At 39.3% G+C, this 22,140-nt stretch overlaps 1 non-coding gene across 1 annotated transcript; it reads right to left on the bottom strand.

Annotated features, from left to right (window-relative positions):
* Positions 1-21,102: 21,102 nt before the first annotated feature.
* On the bottom strand, positions 21,103-21,264 carry LOC148093827 (U1 spliceosomal RNA). The gene has a single exon (XR_015714155.1). It is a non-coding gene; the product is annotated as a U1 spliceosomal RNA (small nuclear RNA).
* Between the last annotated feature and the right edge of the window lie 876 nt (positions 21,265-22,140).

Genomic DNA, 22,140 nt, shown 5'->3' with positions numbered 1-22,140 from the left:
TGATGTTTATAAAGGACTCCATGGCTAGAAGCTACCTCCCAAGGGAATGAAAGGCAACTGAAGCCACAAGGCGTCATCCATCAGAACTCTGCGAGGGCCCCAGGAGTGTCTCTCAATTTGTACCCTGTGTGGCTTTAAAAATTCCTTGGTTTTGACTTGGTTGTTTTTGTTTGCTGCCGCCATAATGAGCCATTCTTGGTTTGACTCCCTCTGGCTTCCCAGCTCTTGTGATTGAATTCCTCTTTTATCACCAACCCTCCCTTTAGGACTTGACTTCCTGCACCTGCTTTCTACATCCATCTTCACTCCTTGCTTTGACTTCGGTGCTGGCTTAAGGCCCAGCCTCACTGTTGACTCCACACGCCCTCCTCCCTGCCCGTTCCTGGGGGGTACACAGCACTAGACTTGTGGAGGAAGATGAGCTGCAATGTCCTGCGTGGGGAGGTCAGTTAAAGAAATCTCCAGTAATTTCAAAACACACAAAGAAGCACACAGTATTCCTTCTCATTGATAGATTCTTAAACCAAGATCTCAAAAAATATTTATATTTTCCCCTAAGCAACATTCCCTTCTAAGACTCATTAATGTAAGGTACTTTGACAAATTAATATCTTGACTCATGTATGTACTAGTTGAAAACTATAATAGGGTATAGAGAAGGAACAGTGCATATTAGCTTAGCCATGAAAAAAGTCCTTATTTTATCTTTAGCTTATATAGGGCAGAGTTCTTATTCTCTAAGTAATAGCAATTTGCTAAGTTCCTATTAGAAAAAAAGTTGTCTTAGTTGTTTTAAATTTGACAGAATTCTAAGAATTATAAGACATAATTTTTGTCTTTATGGAGTTTATATTTTCTTTGGAGAGATAAGATATACACTAATTATAAAACAGAAATAAAATATAAGATTTAAATCAAATGTAATTAGTACAAAATTCAGCATCCTATTTTCAAAATTTTTTTTCATAAAGCCAAGTGCTAAGTAACATCTCATTTCATCTCCTTGCATTTGCATCTCATAAAATTTTAATTTTTTTCACAAAGCCACTAATTTTTATTTTAGACTTTTGAGAGTGTAATGATTATACTGTATATAAAGTGCTTATTACTGACTTTCAAAATTTGAGTTAGCGAGTTAACTGTTTTCAAATTTGGAATTTTTATGACTGTTTTAGGTGTGGGGATGACTAACACAGATATAAAATCAACAACTACGTATGTTACATAGTTGCTTTAATCCTACTCATTATGTTATTTCACCTTTATTATGTCATTATCATAGGGAGACATTAAATACCGCTTACGACTTATGGTTTCCAGATAAGGCCCAAGGAGGTTAGGTTCCGGAACTGGGAATAAGAAATGGAGATAAAAAAGGGGGGGCCCTGGTCGGGGAAATGATGCTGTTTAATCCCAGAAGTTAAGAAGTGGAACGAGACTGTCAAGGCTCTTGGCAACAGATCGCTTTTGTGACCCTAATGGAGAATGAGTGATTGGGACATGTCAGCAGGATACAAGGGGATCTCAAGGGAGAACCGCCACTGATGTCATCGGAGGCATCTGCTGGTCCTGCTCATTTCACTGCACATAATTTTGTGCACCTGTCATGGATAATAATGAAAATGAACTCATTTAGGAAATGGCTCTCTTTATCTCTGCATGGACGGATTACAAAAGTTCATCCAAGGAGCAGTGTTTTAAATAAGCCACTTAAAATGACAACACTGTGAGAACTAAGAGTGTCTTATCTACCAAAGAAGTTTGCTTTTGAACACAACCAAAATATTTTCTGAACCAAAGTGGGTATAGCCAGCTCATTTTTGGATTATACCTTGCTATATTTTCCTTTTGCCATTTTTAAAGGAAGTCAAGACCTTTTAAATCACAGGTTAGAAAGTGTTTGATTTGTCCCATTCCCTGCCTTCCCCACTCCTAGGAAATACGAAAGGCTTTCATGTAGTATTGCTAATATCTATTCAGGTCACCTATGGCAAATGTATTCACAATTCTGCAGCACCAAATAGCATATAAATTACAAAAGAAATAATGTGCTTTCTCATTTACATTCTTATCTCCAAATTCTGACTCTCAGCACACGTTTAAATGTAGAATTTAAAACCGGACAGGACTGTAAGATCACCTCATCCGAGGCTTCTTATTTTACAGACAAAGAAACAAGCTTGAGAGTGACCTGTTCAAGGTCACAGGCACAGTGAATGGAGCCCTGACCGATGGCTTTTGACTGTCAGCTCAATGCTTTCTTTATATCACACATCCTCTTAGGCTAAGCCACAGAAGAGAAAACTTCCACAGAATGTCATGCAAAGCCGAACTATTTTCTCAGTTATTTTTTTTTTTTTTGGCCACAAACTTATTTGTAATCTACATTAGAGGCCTAATATAAAACGGTGCTAGCAAAAATGTCAATATACTCTAGGGCTTTAAGCGCTGTTCTTCCTGACAATATACAAGAGCATGCCAACTGCTTGGAAAGGAAATTCTACATTTAATTGTACAAAGTTGCCATCACAATCAGCCATTACAAGGTTATATGAACTGTGGCACTATGGGACATAAAAATAGACCCTAGAGTTGGAAGAGGCCTTTGAGAGCCTCTTATCCAAGTTCACATTGTTATAGGTATAAAATGTGCCTCAGAGATGCTAAGTGACTGGCAGTGCTGAGCTGTGTTGACCTCTCCGTTCCCTTATTTAAACTTTCCCTTTTGAGGAAAGGCCTGCATTGATGAGATAGCTATTCAAGGTCAAGAGCACATATAGCCATGAAACAAAACACATTTTCTGCCCGTATGAGAATCAAATCAGTTTCTAGTTTTCATAAGCAGTGTCAGACTTTTATTAAGTCTTATCACAAGATGTAGGTACAAGTTGAAAACAGAAAGAGATTCAAGAAGGGTTCAGATAATTCTTGGATATCAGTTTCATAGTGAATTTAGGAGATGCTAGACCTGCTTTGAGATACTGCAAAAATATTTTGACAAAATGTGATGATTAGGAGTACAGGCACTAGCCCAGACTGTCTGAATTAAAATGCTGGCTCTGCCGGTTTCTCGTCCTATGAACTTAGCTTCTGTGATGAAAACAGGGATAAAGCTACTCCCAGTCTCATGAGTGGCTGTGAGGATTAAGTGAGTTAATATACACAAAGTGCTCAGTGTCTGGCCTGACACATCTGCATTCAGTAAGTGTTAGTTATTACTACTATGATGCCATGGGAGGTCATCAAGCACTGTCCCAACATTATCTTCTGGGAAAATAGTGTGATTTAGTAGCAAGGATGTTGAATTTGGTTTCTGCTGTTTTCAAGTTGTAGCTCCTCTATTTATTAACTATGTGTTGGGCAAGCCATTTACTTTCCTGAGATTGTATCTCTCTGCTGAACATGTTGGTAATATTGTTTTTCCTGTTGGCCTCATGTGGGTAGTTGGGAAAATCAAGTGAACTGATGATTATAAATATTCTTTCTGAAGAGTAAAGGTAATGACAAATGGCTGCTATTATTTTCATTTTTTTCTGCTGCCTCTCTGTTAAGAGGTACAACATAGCTGGACAAAAGTTCTAACTCAGCCTGAGAATGTAAGGGTCCTACATATCCAAGATTTCTTTGAGGACTCACAACAGCTGAGAAGGGTGGGCATGAGGGGATGGAGGCCTGGTTAACCAGTTAGCAACATTTATTGAATGCTCACTCTCTATAGGACACTCTGAATAAAATAAATTACACATAAATTCTAAGGTCTCTGAAATTAAAGCAAAGGCTTTATTTAAAGGTGGTATTCAAGAATGTTCCAGGAGAAAGGATACCAGCTCCAACTGCAGTTTCAGAGTCTTGTGCTGTAGGACATAGTCTCCAAGACGGCTGCCATCACTTCCCTCACACATCTGAGATGGAACCAATCCCTCCCCTTGAATGTGGACTGGCCTTGGTGACATTCTGGACCAAGAGAATGTAGCAGAGGTGACTGGCACTTCTGAGGCTCACTCATAAGGATTTCAGCTTCTGTTTGGACTTCTTAAACCACTCGCTCTTTGGACACTCCCTCCGGGAACCCACATGCAGAGGCCACATATAGGAGCTTGCGTTGACAGCTCCGCCTGAGCTCCCGCTCAGTGGCCCGCAGCAGCTGGCAGACATGCGAGTGAGCACCCTGGACGCCCAGCCCAGTCAAACCTTCGGGTGACTCCAGTGCCAGCTGCTGGCTGTAACTGCACGAGAGAGTCCAAGCGAGGACTGCTCCAGCTGAGCCCAGACAACATACAGAAGCTGAGAGATGATAATAAATTATCGTTTTAAGCCACTAGGGTAGTTTAGGATAGTTTTCCTTTTTAGTAATAGATATCTAAAACACACAATATTTTTTTCTGAGGTAAATTTGTAAGTTATGAACATTGGCAAGAAGTGGTTAATAAAAGTCTGAGCACATTTTAAGCTTAATTTACCTGGTAACTAAAAAAAACATTTGGAAAGAGAAATGTTATTGTTATTGTTTAAAATAATAATAAAAAATTGCTATCATGTGTTGAGTACCTATTGAATGTCTAACTGTCACTGAGTACTTCTTATGCTTATTTCAGAGCTGTGGCTTAGAACCAGGATTATTTAAAAATCCCACTTCTTCTCATTACACCACACAGTCCATTATAAACATTATCTCCTTCAGACTGGAAGGGTCAGTCACGAGGAACTTTACACTTTCCAGGAAGGAAGTTCTAAACCCTATAAGAAAGCAGCGTGGTTTATATAGTAGAGTTTTGGGCAGTTGGCACTGAACATGGTACAAAGCAGGCGCTTTGTAAACGGCTGTTAACCTTGATACTTATAACCCGACTTGTTTTTTCCTAAATGTCCCATGCAGCTCTGCACCAGAGAGTATCTAGCCAGCTTGAGGCCTTTTCTTCCTCATAGCTTGGTCATCAAAATTTAACTAATATACTCACAATTCAAATTCAACCTAAAAATGAGTAAAATTCTTACTTTTCTCCTTTAACTATTTGGAAGATTGTATAGGATCGGCAGGAGCCCCGCTGCCCCTTGGGCCTCCCCTGAGGCCATGTTGCCCCTCGTTCGCCCCACCGGGACCACCCTGCTGTCCCTGCTGTCGCTCTGTCGTCAGGCGTGCTCCTGCCTCCAAGCCTCTGTGCAGAGGCTCTCTCTGCTGTTTTAGGTCTCTGATGGGTGTTACATTTTCAGCGAGGCCTTTCCTGACCGCCCTTTTACAGCAGCGCAGCTCGCCTCCTGCCCAGCTCCCCTGCCAGCTTCCTTACCCTCCCTTATTCCCAGGATATGTGTCATCATCTGACCAAGTATCTGTGTGCTTTGGAATCCCTTTGCTAGAATGTAAGGTGCTCTTGGGTAGGGACCTGGTTTTGTTCTCTTTTGTATTTTCAGCACCAAGAACAGTGCCCCACAGGGCAGGAGCCGCGGAGGGGATGTTACTGAACGGGTGGGTGCCTGGGGTTCTGCAGCCGAGGGGGCACACAGAAATGCCAGCGCCCCGCAGAATCCATCTCCCCGTTACGTTCGAGGGAGGAGGCACTGGTTCACATTTTGGGCTTCTGACATAAAGAGAAGAAAACCAAAAACACTGCGAATTCTTTAGTGGCATATTCTTCGAAAAAGGTAGTCATGAGGTTGATCTTAGTTTATAGCAAGTGGTTGCAAAGATATTTGCTGCGTGGTTGGTTAGGAGCTCTGGAGCCCCCATCTCCCTCGGAGGGCCGGCCCTATGAAAGGCACTGGGGCGAGTGAGAAAGGGGCCTGTAATCTGGGGGCCAGAATAAAGGCAGAGTCAGGTGCAAACACCACCAGTTAATACTCTGTGTAATGGGGACTAAATTCTGCCTATGTTCTGTGTGGGACTTTGGCTTTGTAAACACTGTGTTTTGTAAAAGAAATATTTCACAGCTATCTTAATTAAGGGCTAATTTTTGCAAAAATCGATCAAATCTATGTTGCTTACAAACAGCTGTGTTTATGGATATTCTTGATTACCTGAATCCAGTTTCTACACTGAGGCACCACCAGCTCTTTAGAAGGATGCTAAAGTGGAAGAGAAAATTCTCCCAGAGCAGAAGTGCTCAAGGTATAGAGTTAGAAGTCTAAAGTTATAAAGCCATGACAGACATCATTAGTCTAAAGGAGTGATTTCCAACCTTTTTCATCTCATGGCACACATAAGCTAATTACTAAAGTTGTGCAGCATACCATATATATATATGTGTGCGCGCACACACACACACACACACACACACACATACATGTGTGTGTTTTTCCAAGTTGACAAAAAAAGGAGAGGTATAATTTTGATTCATTCATACTGGATGGCTATTGTTGTGTTGACTGTTGTCATTTTTTAATTTGATAATCTAAGGGAAAAGAGGTCAATGTCCCTGACTAAATAGGCAGTCATTGTATGTTTTAAAAATTCTTTTGGCGCACTGGTTGAAAAATCGCTGGGCTAAAGGGAAATGAAAGCCCATGTAACAAAGCAGGGTCTCTGTGCATGGTAGTGAGGCACAAACAGAAGCTGCTCAGCCTTCTTTCCCAGAATCAGTCCATTTTTATGCAACATGAGTATTATATTTTGAGAGAATGTGTGTTGCTATAATGTATAGTACCCAGGAAGAAATAAACCTTGCTAAGATGGCATTAAAAAGATGTGCTGCTTACCTGGATTTTTCAACTGGCCATTAGAACCTTGATTATAATCAAGAGAATTCAGCCTTATGCTGCTCAGGTCTATGACTCTTGCAGTCAAGTCTCTATTACTAATTTCTTATTCATTGCATCTTAAAGGCCCAAAGTTCAACCAAAATACTTATAACTGGGTTCTAAGAAGATAGTTTTCTCAAATATGCTTTATAGAATGTCAACTGCTTGCTTTAGCTCTAGAAATCTGGCATAACAGTGAAGAGTGTGGATTTTATAAAGAGAGATCTGGATTTATATGCTATCTCTGCCATTTACTAAGGTGAGGACTTTGGCTGAGTCCTCTCAGGTCCTCAGTTTTCTCACCTATAAAATGGGGACATAAATACCTTCCTCAAAATGGTTTTTATTTGGATTAAATGAGATAATGTATTATTATTGCTTAATTTAGTGGTTGGCATGTATTAAGCACTCAACATATGGCTTAATAAAAAGTGAGAGGGGAGGGAGTTTCCTGGAGTGACTGCTGTTTGTTTTACTACCACTCCTAATTTTATTGTAAAAACTGATCTTCTTAAGGCACTTGTACAACTTAACACCAAAAAAAGCCAAAACACAAAAACCACACCCCACAAAAAGCCCCCCACAAACAAACAAACAAAAATAAAAACACACACACACACAAAACCGAACACAAAAACCTCAAACAACCTGATTAAAATTGGGCAGAGGACTTGAATAGATATTTTCCCAAAGAGGACAACTGTATTCCCCCAAAGATGGCCAATAGACATATGAAAAGATACTCAGCTTCACTAATCATCAGGGAAATGTAAATTAAGACCACAATGAGATAATCACAACACATCTGTCAGAAAAGCTATCGTTAAAAAAATCAACAAATGACAAGTGTTGGCAAGGATGTGGAGAAAAGGGAATCCTCGTGCACTGTTGGTGGGATTATAAATCGGTATAGCCATTATGAAAAACAGTAGGGAGGTTTTTAAAAAAATTAAAAATAGAACTACCATATGAACCCAGCAATTCTACTTCTGGGTATTTATCCAAAACACTAATTTGAAAAAACACATGCACTCCCATGCTCATTGCAGCATCATTTACAATAGCCAAGATATGGAAGCAACCTAAGTGTCCATCAATAAACAAATGGATACAGAAGTGGTGCATATATACAATGAAATATGACTCAGTCATAAAAAAAGAATGAAATTTTGCCATGTGCAGCAACATGGATGGATGTAGAGGGCATTATGTTAAGTGAAATAAGTCCAACAGAGAAAGTCGAATATCAAATAATTTCACTTATATGTGGAATCTAAGAAACAAAATAAACAAACAAACAAAACAGAAACAAACTCATAGATACGGAGAATAAATTAATGGTTGCTGGATGAGAGGGGAGTTGGGGAGGGTTGCAAAATGGGAAGGGATTAAGATGTGCAAATTGCCAGTTATAAACACAGTCCCAGGGATGTAAAGTACAGCATAGGGAAAATAGTCAATAATATTGTGATAACTATATATAGTGTCAGTTGAATACTAGACTTTTCTGGGTGATCACTTTATAAGTTATATAAATGTCTAATGACTATGTTGTACACCTCAAACTAGTATAATAATATAATATTGTATGTCAACAGTAAAGGAAACATTAAAAGATTAAAAGAAAAACAAAAAGTCCCCAAACAACAACAAAAAAGTACGTATCATCTATCATGAAGGCCCTCTAGGTAACCGCTGGCCTTCTCTCAGCAGCAGACTTGGGGATTTTACTGTTTCATCACCTCCTGGTGCGTGTCCTTCACCTGGACAGATGGCCGGTCCTGCCACGGGGTCTCCTTCGGAAGTTTTGGGCTCTGTGCTCTTCATCTGGTCGTGTCTGCATCCATCCATCTGAAAACTTCATCTGTAAACTCAGGAGGCTAGGTCCGATACACAGAGAAGGCTGCTGAACATATTAACTTGGCTTTGCTTGCCTCTAAATTTTTTACTCCATGTGAGTTTAGTTCTGTGGGTTTCATTTTGTGCTTTTTGGGTGGAAGAATTATAGTTGCTGTCATTTATCATTCCATCTCTTAGCAGAGTGCTCAGCGTATCGAGACGACCTAATATTATTAACAACACTTAAATCTATAAGGAGCTGACAAACTTTCCCCAAGAAACTAGAGCCAAACCTCAAATGTAATATGACAAATCCCAGCACTTACCAACCAGAAAGCAGAGACAAATTTACTTAGAAAATTTGCTTCTGGTTATGGGCACTGAGGATTCTAATAAGATATGTGACTGCAGAGAAGTAAAGAAAGCACGTGGTCATTCAGTTCCTCTGAAAACTACATTATGTCATTAGGGGGGAAAAAACAAAACTCCCACACAAAAAAGTAAGCTGGAATTAAATTGAACATTCTAAATTATTAAAGGGATTTGACTCAGAGAGTTTGATCTGGTTAAGCTTTCAGAATATGTAAACAAACAGAACCAGATACGAATGTGAAAATGACCTAGGCAATCAGGCTTCGGGGAGTGTCCCCAAATGAACAGAGCTGCTCGTCCCTCAGAGAGCTTATCAGAGTGCCAGGGAAGGGTTCTAGATTTACGCAAGCCTCACACACAGCCACTTCCACAGACACCCAATTAACTGGACTAGTAATTTCCCTCTACCTGACAGATAGCAAGGAAAACCTAAAAAATAAAAAAATAAAAAAATCAACAGCAAGGCAAGGTTTGGAACAGGAACTTGTGGCTTCAACGTGGGAGGACCTTACTCTTTAAATCGTGACGGAAAGAAAAATGACAACCAAGCTAAGAGATACGCAGAATGAATGCTGTGCCAATACCATTGCATTAAGCTCTATTATCTTGCTTTGTAGCAAGTGCACTAAGAATGCTGCAACTCGAAAAATTTGTGATAATCAAAGAGATTAATTCGCTGTGAAACCTCCTGTGTGCCAGGAAATGTAAAGGACATGGAGATACTGAGATAAATAGAAGTCCTTGCTTTAAAGGAGCTCATCGTTTATGTGGGAGGGAAATGTAAACAGATAAATTGTAATACAATGCTGTGAGTGCTGCGATAAGCATAAGGGGGAAAGGTGAGGTCCTGCAGGGTTTGGAAGGGCCTTCTGAATTTTAAAGAAACATGGAATTATTTTTTTGGAAGAGTTTAACTCAAGTGTGTTTTGTTATTTGAAATATGTGATAATTCCCCTTTAACCATGTCCTAACCAGGTAAGTGTGCAGTATTTGAATGCAATATTGATTGATTGTGTGCGTGTGAAGAGAGAGAGGGAGAGAGAGAGAGAGAGAGAGAAAGAGAAAGAAAATATCATTTCAGCGTAGAATTTTGTCCAAGAATTGGCTGGTGATAGAATCATGAGTTGGAAAGACTGAGGCAGTCGTGCAGGCTGAGCTCCCATCTGACACAGGAGTGTCCTCTTCAACGCCCTGCGCTCGCATGTGTCCTTCTGGCTCCTCCTGAACAAATCCAGGGGCGGGCAGTCCCTTGCTGTTAGTTCCCGTGGAGGAGGCTCCTTTACGCTGAATGACTCAGAGTCCACTGCCTGGTCCTGTCCTTCGTGCTGCTAATTTTATACCTGGAAAAATGAGCGTAAGCCCAAGTACCCACAGGATACCCTTGAAACATAAGAATGCCTCTACTCAAGCTTTCTCTTAAAAAGACAAGACATCCCTGTTTCCTTTAAGCATTTCTTTCAGAGCCTTGTTTCCAGATTCCTCAGTCCAGGTGCAGTTCTTAGAATTTCCTCTGCTCTATTGAACTCCTGAGTCCTGGCACATGGTGCTCACTCTGTGGAGAGCATCCTTAGAAGTCTTCTTTGCCTGGTTGGCTTTTCTTCCTTGTGTCCCAGCTAAGATTAGGTTAACCAAATTAAAAACTCTTTTTTTCTCCCCCCTTAAGCTTAAATCACTTCAAACAAAAATTAGGCCAGGAGGGCCATTTGATTCCCTATCACCTAACCCAAGCCTTGAATGGTAACATTAAGGGGCAAGGAAGTGCCTGTCCAACGCCCACCACGGTCAGGGAAAGTCGGTCGCCAGAGCCCAGAGCTGCACTCAGGTGCCGCCTTGCCAGGGTCTGCAGCCTGGCAGTCACGTAGGAAAGGGACAGAGCATCCAAGGACAGAAACAGTGGCTGGACCCGCTTCTAATCAATTGATCAGTTTATCTCTGTGTTTGCTTGACTGTCAGAGGAAACTAAGCCACGTGTGGGACTCCCCCAGATTTGAAAGCTGCAGTCCCAGAAAATGTGACCTCCAAATGTCAGAATCTGACCAGGCAGAGCCAGAGTTCCCTGTCCCAGTGGGAGGGACAGAAGTCCTCTTTTGAGAGGACCATGTAGACGTCAGTACTGTGTTATAATCCTGCTTCCTTATCTTCGTCCCTCAGAGAACTTGCGTTTCTTGAGATATTTCAATACTGAGCATTTGGAGGGAAAACACCTTACATCTTTAAAGAGCTATGATAGTGGTAGTCAGTAGAAACTCAGTGGTATTTGCTAAGCGAGTTACACTTTTAGCACCTTCTAGTCGTAGAGTAACTCTTAAGGTGTACATGGGATTAAATAAAACACCTCATGTGTACTGTACCCCACAGTGGCACTCTCTCCACTGTGGCTCTGGATCTGGTTACTCTGCATCCTTGTGAAGTTTCCTTACCTCTGTTTGTGATCAGAAACTAGTCCAGGACTGACCAGCCAGTTTGTAAAGGATTGTTGTCTTGCTTTGAATGGGTGCTCTATAAGACTGGGGTAGGGCCGTGTGCCAATAGATTCCATAATCATCTCCTCCATCAAACTTTCTTCTCTTCTATAAACACTTTAAAATGTAAATTTCATAGAGAAGAATTATTTAAAAACTATACAGTGTCATATAATAAATTAATGTTATTTTATACATTTTATACTAACCAGCTATTGTTTATTCATCTATTATAGTTCATTTATTCCATCAATAATTATTGAATGGCTATAATGTATTTGGCAATAAGATAAGAAAAAGTATTTAGCATAGAACTGGACACATAATAAGCATTTAATAAACACTATTTGATATTATATAACTTAATCCTTACAACAATACTTTGAGGTAAGAATTGTTATTACCATATTATATATAATCAAATGGAAACTCAGTGAATTTAGGTAATTTACTCAAAATCACAGAGCTGGATAAATTCAGAGATGGGATTTATGAGATATGCCTCTGACCCTAGTGCTCATTCCATTGTATCACAACTACCTTTTGCCTCAAGATGAGTAGTAGATAGTAGGCTAGTGTCAGATGGTAGCAGGCCTTGAGTGCTAGCTAAGGGGGCTTTGGTTTCATTCAATATTCAGTGATTCATTCATGTTGGACTCCCTGCTTATTGGCTTAAAAAGTGTTTCCCACTTTTGCTTGAACTTAAGACTCACTGGAGACTTTTGATAAAAATAACCAATCATCGGACTCTCCCTTGTAGATTCTGATTGTGTGGGTCTCAGGTTTGGCTTTAAATTCTCTGTTCCTAATGAGCTCCCCCTAATAAGCATCTCATCAGGCAATAAAAATTTTTGGAAAGTACTGGGTCAAAAGGTTTGCTTGCTTATTATAATCTTGACTTGATTTACATATAATCAGATGTCACTAGAAGAATGCACACAGTTGAATAAAAAGACTGTCTATGAAAGTGCACAGGAGCAGCCTGATCCCTGTGCAACCTGCAGCGCTGGTGGCTGGATTTGAGGAATGACTGGTCATGCAGCTCACAGCGAATCTCAGGGGACAGCTGCACACTCCCCTTGAAGTGCCAGCTTTGGAACACCGTCCCCTGGCAAGTGCACTGATGACGTCTGACACGTGGGGTGAGGTATTGATGATGACACAACAGAAGCCCATTCCAAAAAGGGCACTTCTCTTCACAGTGAGGCTGCAGAGACAATAGTCTTTCCAGTTGGAAGAAACACGGAATAAGCAGATGTTGCTCTTTGAGGAGCCTGACTATTTCAATACATTTGTTTAAAATAACATTGTGTTTAATGTGTAAGAAATCTCTTGGGGAAAAATGTCATAGGCCTAAATGAGGGGGCAGAAACAGAATATGTCTAAAACTCTTTGTGACTTGTTCAGATGAGCACAGGATGAGTAGAGGAAATTGCCTTTGCCCTTTGGCCAGTGTGAAAGACAAAAACATTCATGAATTTGTTAAAGATGGGAAAGCAGTTTTTAGTCAAGACTATCTCAATAAGTATAGGAACCATTGCAATGGGATTTTGTAATGGTGTAGAGAGATTGGGTTCAACTCCAAATAGAGAATGGACAAGTGGGAATTTTTAACCAAGAAACAGAGTGGGGTCAGTGGATGGAACATTACTAAGAGGAAATATCACAGGTAGAAAAGGGTGGGGATTCTGGCTAAACTGACCTAATAGTATTCTTGCTGAAGAGACACCAAGGTGATCAGACATCACCTGAGAGATGGTGGAGGGTGAGGGATCCAATCAGATATTGAGGGTGGGGGATTCTTGCTAGACTCTTAGTATGGCTTTTGCTAAAACTAGATTTTACAAGGAAGTCCACAGTTGGTTAAGAGAAGGTTCAGGAGCTTGACTAAAGTTTGGTTAAGCAAAGAATCTTTGTCACCAGCATATTGAAAAGAGGAAATAGCTGTTTTCATCTTACCCATCAATTCCTCCTTGAATTCCTTGAATGCTATGGATCAAGTTGCTACTGGTGCTACAAAAAATTCCATGAAAGTGAGTGCGATCCATGTATGATGAACAGGAAAGAGCAATATTTTCTCCACTGGCCTAAAGCCAATTGCTGCAGCCCCAGCGTGATTACTGCCATGGCATTGTCAGGAGATGTGAAAAATGAAGACCCTTCCTGGGTTTAGAAACCGTAAGACTTTTGAAATCATGTGTCAGCTATGTATGGCTTCCACAGAAAGAAGGGGAAAAAAATAGTTGTTTTCTTCTTGTGGAAATAAAATTATTTCCTACTTAGGGTTAGAATTTGGGCAATGCATTCAGAAAGCAGATTTAAAGAAAAAGAATGATAGATAAAGTAAAAGAGAAGCAATATTAGCAATAGTAATGGTAATTTTGTAGTTAAGGACCTTATAATCCGTTAAGTAAACTCAGAGAGCCTAAGTCACCATAGCCAGTGAGGCAGAGGCCAGCCTGATTCAAGAAGAGGAAGACACGTAAGCAGATGGGAAGAACTGAAAGGAGGTCCCCTGGCTCCCAGGTCCTTGGCTGGACCACAAATCCCTAGTGAGGGTGGCCTAGTGAGGGTGGGGTACTGCTGATTAAACCAAGAGCCATGCCTGCATGATGCAGATATACATAATTTCATAAACACAATGTGTTTTTAATTAACTGTTTTCTAACTACATATTTATTTTATTCATACTATTTTGCGTCCTCTCAAGTAATTTCTTGCTTCTAACCTCTCCTCCAGAACATTTACACAAGCAGAAAATCTCCAATCTAGGAGGAATTGGTTCATCACGCAGAGGTCATTATTGTGGAGTCCAAGTAGTCTTGGACATCCAGGCCACCCTGGACATTGTGGGACATTAGGTCCTGTTCAAAATATTCATGAGCATGCTTGGTCCAGGCCAAATGGTCCTTGATATTCTGTCCTGTCCAAAACGTCCATGCTTAGAAAACATCCCTGGGTTCAAATAGCCCATAACATTGATTTATACTTTTTGTTTATAGGGTTAATACATAAAAAATACTATCATGTTCTATTGGTCCAATAATTGCGTTGTGGCTGTATTGCCAATAATCATCCTTCTGGCCTCAGTTGCCTGGCATAAATAAAATTTTAACAAAGTTAGTTTGTATTATTTAACACATCATGGACAAAATGTCCACTGATCCCAAGCCACTTGTTTCTTGAGCCCACCCACCCCAGGTTTGGATGTAAACACGAACTATTCCTATGTGGGAAGTAACAGGAGGAAAAAGGCAACATTGGGGTTTAAGAACTATTTTACTCCTCAATCCAAACTTTTTTGTTTTATCAGATTACACTGTAACCTTTATATTTTTGCACACAGTTGGTATTATAGCCTATATAAACTTTTTGAGATTGGGACATCATCTTTGCATATTCCAAAGCCCTTATTCAGAGTAGGAAGCATAACAGCTACTTAATAAACATTTATTGAATAACGGTTAACTCTGGAGAAACTAGATTTACTGTAGCATCGGGCACAGCTGAAGCAGTACATAAAACCTAAATGGGGCTCCCTAGTGTTAGACCACATTTCTTTCACTGTTCTCATATTTGAGGGGTAAAATAATCCTACAAAGTTTTATGTTATCAAATGTATCCCTCCAATAGCTTATATTTGTAGAGATAAAAAAGACTCCACAGATCTCCTCTGAAAAGACATCACCCAACTAGTAATTTCTCCTTCTGTGGATGGAATCCTGCATAATAAATGTCCTCTGACAGCTGCAGGAGCTGTGCAGCTATAATTAATGTTACAGAACCCAGTGAGTTCATTTAATCAAGTCTGTAATGGTGGTATTGACTATAAAATCTAATGAAGTGATACTAAACATAGCTGATTTGAGACTGGAGCAGGAGTGCTCAAAGACATGCTTGACGCCATTTGTAGCCTAAACTAAAGAGTTAAGACAATGGAAGACCTTGTTTTCATTTTGAAAGTAATTTTTACCATAGTTGATTGAGGCAAACTCCTAAAAGCCTCTCCTCAAAACCCCTTTGCTCTCAATGTAATAGGGAAACTTCATCCTCTGGAGAATTAAAAACAAACTTGAATCTTCAGGGCTTCATGTGAGATTTGAAAAACAAAAACCTGCCTGTCTGCCTTTACCGGACATTTGGCCGAGCCCTGCAAACGAATGAAGGGAAGCAGCGCAGAGGCGAGCTGGGGCGCGCGCACCGTGTTGGGAGAAGGGACACGAGCGCGAGGCACTGACCAGAGGGCTTAAGACAGATGGGCTTCCCCAAACAGTAAGATAAAGAGCAAAACAAAAATGTTCAAAAAGGCAGCCTGTGTATGCCGCCGGTGTAACGGGGAAAAATATACGGTGTGTTAGCTCAGGAGTCAAGGTGGAAAGTCTAGTAGTGCCCATTTGAACTTTTAAGAGTAAATGACCTTGGCAGAAATTGCGAACAATAAACTGGATCTCCGCATAAAAAAACGCTGAGGCCAAAATCAAGGTAATAGGATGAGAGGCATGGAATAAAATGACTCAGTACATTGAAATATAAAGTAGTTATCTGCAAATATGAGTATACGAAATAGTTTGGAAAGTTTCATTGAAGGGTAGAAGAAACTTGGGAGATAGCAACATGGAATGTAATAGTTTCTTTCCATGTTATTAAGGGTGCTCATAGCCTTAACATCCCAGTCCGTGAATACAAATAAAATGCACAAGCGTTTTCAGAGGCTAGGAGAGAATAAGAAGAATAAAGAACTTAGACACAGGATTTTTCTATCTTCCCAGGACACAACTTCTCCGGTAAAAGAGCTTTCTTTGTTTAGAGTATCCTGGATTAGAATAAAGATACATGTAGTTCTTTTCATTTCCCTGTTCTTTAAAATACCCAGATATCTCAAGTTACCCATCAAAGTCTCATTTATATTTTTAAAGCAAAAGCATAATCTTATGTCTTGATTAAGTTATCGATTTGTGTTCACGTTACTGAGCCAGACAGGGCTGACCTGGGGCAGGAGAAGCAGCAGCAATCCCATCCTCAGGAAACTTCCTGGGATTGTTTAACTTCCTCCCTCCCTCCCTCCCTCCCTCCCTCCCTCCCTCCCTCCCTCCCTCCCTCCCTCCCTCCCTCCCTCCCTCCCTCCCTCCCTCCCTCCCTCCCTTTCTTTCTCTCTCTCATTTCTTCCTTTAAGATTGCCAGGTAAGATACAGGGCACCAAGTGAAACCTGAACTTCAAGTACACAACAAAAATTTATATGCAATATTAAGGGCATATTATACTACAAAACCACTCACTGTTCATCTAAAATTCAAATTCAGTTAGCATCTTGCATGTTAAAAAATTGTGGTAAAACACATATAACTATAATTTACCACCTTAACCATTTTAAAATGTACAGTTTAGTGGTATTAAGTACATTAATATTGTGTGACCATCAGCGCCATCCATTTCAGAACTCTTTCCATCTTGCAAAACGGGAACTCTATACTCATTAAACAGTAACTTCTATTCCTCAGATGCTTCCTAATGTTTCTCCCAGACCTTTCAAGCTCAGATGTTCCAAAAGTCTCACCTTTAAAGACCAGAGAGACCTCTAGCCTAACTCCTCTCACAGTTATAATTTTTGTACAGATCATATAATTAGCATTTTACACTATCCTCATCTTATATGACCATTTGCTGGTTTAAAATTCCTGGATTCCTTTCTTTTGCTTTATCTTTCTGAATGTGAACACACACACACACACACACACACACACACACACACACACACACGAGTCACTCTCTCTCGAAGACATTGCTTCCCCAGCAGCCCTTTCAACACTGGTTGTTTTCCTCCCCAAACCCTCAAACAACTGGGCCAAGATGTGAGAGAGGCATTTCCCTGCTCGCCTCCCTTCTTCCTTTCTCACCCCCACCCCTCATCTTGATGCTTGTGCCATCAAATTATATAAACCAATAATTCATTTGTTACTATTATTTACTGACCTTCTTGTCAGTTGTCCTTATATCTAGACAATTTTGTCCCTATGTCACAGTCACTCTCTTTAATGTAATTGTCTTTATTCTTGCAAGACCAATTATATAATTTGTGAACTTAATGCAAAATGAAAATATGAATCCTTGTTCAAAAATTATTAAGAATTTCAAGACAAGGGCAGCAAGGTATTAAGCTGAGTACAGGTGCCTTCTAAGCACAGGCCCCTGTGTGATTGCACGGGTTACACACCCACAAAGCTACCATTCACCTTCCCTCTCATTTTCATGATGCAATTTCTCCTGATGGCTCTCTGCGAGTGAGGAGTATTGGGGTGAAGGCTTCCTGCCTTTCCCTCTACACTTCGAGCTGTCTCTTCTCTAGAAAGGGAAGAGCAGAACTGACTGAGTTTACATCCACTGGACAACATTTCATAGGGGTTAATGTGTTAAAGATGGATTGCTTCTGGCTGGGCTCAGGGAAGTCACCTTTCACTTCTAGTTTCTATGCAGTGAACCAGAACTTTTTGCTCACTGTCCCTACATTTCAGGCCAATAATTTTGGCCCAACACCCTCAATTAGATTGTTCTCAGGGCACTAAGATAATGATTCTGCTTCCCTCCTTCCAAAACAGGAGTGATCTTCACTCTGTTTCACTTAACATTCAAGCCCCGTTTGCCAGCAGGTTACCCAACAATCCTGTACAGTGACAGTGATTGGGCACTTGCCTAGCCCACAAGTAAAGCTGGTGCTTTGATCCTCATGTGGCCTCTGTATTTTGTGGCTATTTTCTATTCTTATTAGAACACCTAAGCTTGCTAATGTGATACTTTCAGTCAAGGTTTCTCAGTGAAGTGTTATCCTGAAATATGGCCGAGTGGTTTCCCAATTGCTGTTTTCTCCCCTAATATTACTCTCCTTTAAGAGACTTGAATTTGAAAAAAAACCCACAAAAAACGTGTCTGCCCACATTTATAGTTTTAGCCCTTCCTATCTCTGACTGGCAGGGAAAACAATTTTGGCAGAGGTGAGCATGAGTTGACCCCCTTTGTTTCCGACAACCTCAGGGAAGGAAAAACATGACTGATAATAAGAGATGGTTGCTTCAGGGACAGCCCAGCTGACAATTTCAGTCAAGCAATGACTTCAGTCTCAGGGTCTTTTTTTGACAAGTAATATTCTCTGAGTAAGCAGGAAGGACAACACCAGCAGTTTGTGTTTTTATAAAGTAAAGAAATTGTCTGCATATCATTTCCTAAACTTGCAATGTATTCCCTCTGTTTAGACTGAGGGACTTTCAGGGATCACCCTGTGAAACGTGTCATGTTTATGTGCAGGGTGTTGCTGAGGTGGTAGTTCATTATATCACAGATACAGGTGGGATGCAGGCAAGTAATTAATTTCTGGTGTTAGAATCAATAATAACTGTGCTCCTTATGAGCATCAGCTTTGTTTTTATATTATGGACACTGATTATCTCTTTTCATTGGCCACTAGAAAGCAAAGCTTTGTAACCTGTATCACACCTCATAAAAGTGAGGGTCCTACATTGTGTAAGTGAATTTAATTCTAACTTTATCTTACCTTTTCTCCATATTTTCTCCCTTTTCTCGTCTGCAGCTTCTTATTTTAGATTTGATGCCATTTGATACTGCATTTTAACATGTCACTTTAAATCTTACTAGAATAAAGGTATGTATAAATAAATAGAAGAGGAATTATGAAAACACAGCATAAGATCATTTGATCTGTAGGATTTAAGTCACAGAGATTTGAAATCAAGTGGATATGAAATGAAGCACTAGAAATTTAAATTCTTATTCCCAAACTCCATCACTTGTCATTTCTGTGGCCTTGTAAGTATCTTGTAAATACAGATTTCTGCTCTGAAAAAAATTTAGGAATTGGACATGATGTTTGGATGCAATGTGAGGGCTAATTTGTCCATGAGCAGTATAGCTGAGAGTATGTTATTATTGTTAATCATGTCTTTGGGAGGTAGGCAGGCTGGTCCTCCATTCAAAATTTACAAGTTGAATATTAAGTGCCCTAGTAAGGGTCCCTCACCTATAACATACATCATTCACCACCAGCTAGAGCTGTGCTGGAATTATTAGTAACATCAGTGTTGAGGCTCTTCTGACCTAATTAAAAACTTATAATGACTTTCATTGAAGTATTTTCTTGTTAATTTTTAGCTCTTCTTCAAAGATATTATTTAACAACATAACAATGCACCCCCTGATTCTAACCACCCTCGTTAAATAACAGTGGATGTTTACCACCCCTTTTTTCTTAGCTGTCAGCAAGAGACCATCTCTGTTCCAAGTGAAACTAAGTCATTATCATTGATGTTTCAGGTTTTCTTTCATCTTACGGGCTCCAGGGCACTGAGATAATGATTCTGCTTCCCTCCTTCCAGAAGAGTAGTGATCTTCAGTCTGTTTCACTTAACATTTAAATTTTGAACTGCATAAACTGTTTAGCCTGTTCAACTCCTTGTAGCTTGGCTCAGCAAAGATAATCCAGGTCTATTTAAAATACAACATGCAGAAACCAGGACATTGGGCATCATAAATATAGTAGGTTCTTTCCCTCAGTAGAATCAATATCCATGGACTCATATTAATTTATTGTATATTATCTAACTTCCTACAAGGTGAATTAAGGACCAGATTTGCTCACTCATCAGTATCACAAAAAGGCTTAGGTGAAGACAGGGAGTTCTGGAAGGGTCAAGGAGGGCAACTCCATTTTGCCTGAGTATGCAGCAACTCAGCCAACTGAAGACAGCCTGGACAGCTGGATCACTGGGGTTGCTGGGACAGCACCATGTAAACAGTGGTTTTGAACAGACAGGTTTTACCCTAGTAAGCCAGAAAGACCAAATATGTAAACTCTTTTCTTTTACTAAAAGATTTTCAGCACTCTACTGGTAAAACAGTATCTCCTCTTCAGTCTTATAAGAACTGAAATAAACTTTTCTTTTGTCTCTCTAAATAGTATGTCTTATTTAACAGAAGTTTTTAATTTTAATGGGGATCAAGTTATTAATCTTTTCTTATATGGCTAGTGTTTGTTTTCCTGAGGGATTTAAAAAATCTTTGCCTAAACAATGGTTATGAAAATATTATTTTTTATATTATTGCTCCCCAAATTTGCTATTCGCCTTTTGGATTTAGATCTAGAATGATATGGAATGGTATGGTGTGAGGTAAGGGATCAAGATTCAAGTTTCCTTATATGGATATACAACTGACCTAGTGTTATTTATTAAAACATCTACCATTTCCTCATGGATCTGCATTACCACATCTTTTTATAAATGTCTGTATACATAGTGGTGTGTTTCTAATCTCTCTATTCTGCTCTATGTACCTATTATTCTACACATAGTTCCACACTGTCTTAATTATTATAGCTTTATAATAAGTCTTGATATTTGGAATATAAACTTCCAATTTTGTTTTTCTTCTTCAAAAAAGAATATTGCTTTGGGTATTTATGGCCTTTGGCATTTCCAGATGAATATTAGAATCAACTTGTCAATTTATAAAAATATCTGCTAAAACTTTGATTTGGATTTCATTAAATCTACACATGAATTTAAGAATTGACATTATGACAGTATTGAATATTCCAATCCATGAACATGATATATCCCTCTATTTATTTAGGTCTTCTATAGTTTTCCCAACAACGTTTTATAGTTATTTTTATTTATTTTTTAAAGGTTAGAGGAGATTGTGAATGCAGTCCCCCATGATCACAAATTATGCAGTCGAGTTTCCCACACTTGGGGAAATCTCAGGGGTTGGCACATCCAGAGTGCAATGAATAAGCCTCAGCCAGGGAAAACCACCTTTATAATCATGGTATCTTTCCTACCAGGTAGACATATGTAGTTATTTTTATAAAGGTCTTGCATATTACATTTACTTTATATTTATTCATAGGCATTTGGTGCTATTTTAAATATTATTAAAAATATTTATTGTATGTTCCTTTGTTGCTTGTATGTAGAAGTAAAATTGATTTTATATACTGATCTAGTTTCTAGTGACCTTAGTAAATTCATTTATTAATCTAATAATTTATCTGAAGATTTTCTTCAGTTTTCCATATATAGAATCATGTTGTCTGTAAGTGAGATGGCAGTTATTTTTTTTCCTTTTTAGCTTTCAATCCTGCTTTCTCCCTACCTCAGTGCCTTGTTAAGCCTTCTTACAATGCTAAATAGAAATGGTAATAGCAGTCAGCTTTGTCTCATTTTTGTATAAACTTTCTGTGTCACCACTAAATATGATATTTGCTGTCAGTCTTTTGTAGTGACTCTATTAAATTACAGATATTCTCTTCTATTGCTATTTTGCTAAGAGCTCTTATCATGAATAGATATTAAATTTGTCAAATGCTTTCATCTGTGAATATTATCGCATGTTTTTTTCATATACTCCGCTAATGTGTTGAATTACATTGATTAATTGCCTAATATAAAGCCCAAACTTTCATTCTTGAAATAAATCCAACTTGGCCATAATGTATTATCATTTTTATTATTGCTAGATTCATTTTGCTAATATTTTATTTAGGATTTTTACATTTTTGTTGGTGAGGGAGAATGGCCTCTAGCTTGCTTTCTTGTACATCCTTATCAGGTTTTAGTGTCATGGTTCTTTTAAATTCAAAGTAGGAGGTGGGAAGTATTTCCTTTTCTTGTGATGTGGAAAAAAAAAAATAATGGAGATTGCTGTTATTTTTTCCATAAATGCTTG

Source organism: Miniopterus natalensis, chromosome 2, assembly GCF_054644295.1.
Source record: "Miniopterus natalensis isolate mMinNat1 chromosome 2, mMinNat1.hap1, whole genome shotgun sequence".
NCBI classification, from domain to species: domain Eukaryota; kingdom Metazoa; phylum Chordata; class Mammalia; order Chiroptera; family Miniopteridae; genus Miniopterus; species Miniopterus natalensis.
The sequence above is the reverse complement of the archived record's forward strand: the minus strand, read 5'-3'. Positions and strand labels throughout refer to the sequence as shown.